The sequence below is a fragment of the Molossus molossus genome, unplaced genomic scaffold, assembly GCF_014108415.1.
Source record: "Molossus molossus isolate mMolMol1 unplaced genomic scaffold, mMolMol1.p scaffold_m16_p_2, whole genome shotgun sequence".
Classification (NCBI taxonomy): domain Eukaryota; kingdom Metazoa; phylum Chordata; class Mammalia; order Chiroptera; family Molossidae; genus Molossus; species Molossus molossus.
In genome coordinates, this window is record NW_023425355.1 from 19,625,002 (window position 1) to 19,626,922 (window position 1,921).

Consider the following 1,921-nt stretch of genomic DNA (forward strand, 5'->3'; position numbering starts at 1 on the left):
CAGCATTCAATAGAATGGATATACCATATTTAATTTGGTGATTGTTATAGTGATGAATATTTAAGTTGTTTTCTATTTGTTTGCTATAAGCTTTTGTTGTAAATTGATCAACTGTTTTCCAAAAGTTGTGCCAATTTAAATTCCCATTGTAGAAGATGGGCTGTGAGGTCAGCAAAATCCGCAAAAATGGGTAGGCAATGATGGAGTACTTGACCTCCTTCTTAGGCACCAATATAGGCAAATGTTTATTTTATATCAGAATTGGAGCATGTTGTCATGGAGACGGATGCGCCCGTTGCACAATAACCCACATTTAGCCTGACTATTGCCCTCTTAAATATTGACCATAACCTTCAAAACTCAGTCTCTGATCGTTTTTTTTGTGTGTGCTGTTAGGGATATCAAAATTCAGGAACATTATGATAACATTTTTTTTCTTTATACATTTTTTAAAATTTTTTTATTAATTTATTTTTGTTACAGATGTTTCTCCTTTTTTCCCCATTGACACCCTTCTCCCCATCCCCCCCACCCCATACCCGGCTTTGTTGTCCATGTCCATCAGTTATGCATACACGCATATAAGTTCTGTGGTTTATCTCTTCCTATTCCCACCACCTCCTCTTCTGAGGGTTGTCAGTCTGTACCCTACTTCCACGTCTCTGGGTCTACTCTATTCCTCAGATTATTGTGTTCATTATATTCCACAAATAAGTGAGATCATGTGATATTTGTCTTTCTCTGGTTGGCTTGTTTCACTTAGGTGATACTTTACAGGTCCTTCCATGTCGTCTCAAAGAATAGAGATTTTTCTTTCTTACAGCCACATAGTATTCAATTTTGTATTTGTACCACAGCTTTTTTATCCATTCATTTGATGACATTTTTGAAGAGGTTTTTACAGAAATGGAGAAGTATGCTTAAATTGAGGAGATGAAAGTCTGTGATAACCTTGGAGCTCACCTCATTGGAAATGTGTAGGCCGTTTCTCCAGGAAAAAGGATGTGGAAAAGGCTGCAATTGACTTGAATAACCATTGGTTTAATAGGGTCTCCCCTGTGACCCACTTCAGAGAAGCCTACTGCCAGCAGTGGGAAATGGGAGAGTTTACAGGGGGAGAGGGGGGGTTGCTTCTGAAAGGCCATGCATTTGAAGGCCATTTCTAGGGAACTGCAGCAGAGTTACACAGGTGCACTTGTAAGAAGCATATATATGGTTCTCATGTATTAGAAATATAACAAGCTTATAAAAGTGTTTTGTGGCCATATATTGTGGAGGGCCATAAATTTCAACTTGAAAGCCCCCCCCCCCCGCCCCGATAAGTAGAAAGAACCCTTTAATACGCTGCGTTAGAACTGTGATATGGGAAAATGAATCTCTTCACTCCCAAACTAGAGTGGAAAAAGGTTCAAGTCAGGTAAAAAATTGAGTCCACTCTAAAAAATAAAGCCCGGCCCGTGTGGCACAGTGGTTGAGCATTGACCCATGCACCAAGAGGTGGCCAGTTGATTCCCGATCAGGGCATATGCCCAGGTTGTCGGCCCGATCCCCCATGGGGGGCATGAAGGAGGCGGCCAATCGATGTTCTCTCTCATCGATGTTTCCATCTCTCTCTCCCCCTCCCTTCCTCTCTCTCTCTAAAATCAATAGGGGAAAAAAAAGTAACATGACAATTTCAACTTGTATGATGGTTGTAAACCAAAACCCTAGGACCAAAGGTATCCAACTGGAAGAATGCTTGTTGGCACTTCTGCCTACTTAGCAGCAAATGTGCTTCCTGTGGAAGCAAGCCTGCGGTCATGCATGTCTCCTGGAAGTTCTTGCTTACAGTGGCCATGAAAGCAGAATAGAGAATTTGCAAGAGCACGTGGAAACAAGCAATGAACTGGGTACCTTAGGGAAAATACAGTGCAGGTACAAA

General features: G+C 41.4%; 1 pseudogene; it reads left to right on the forward strand.

Moving 5' to 3' along the window:
- Positions 1–200: 200 nt before the first annotated feature.
- On the forward strand, positions 201–1,230 carry LOC118636113 (annotated as a pseudogene).
- Positions 1,231–1,921: the final 691 nt, after the last annotated feature.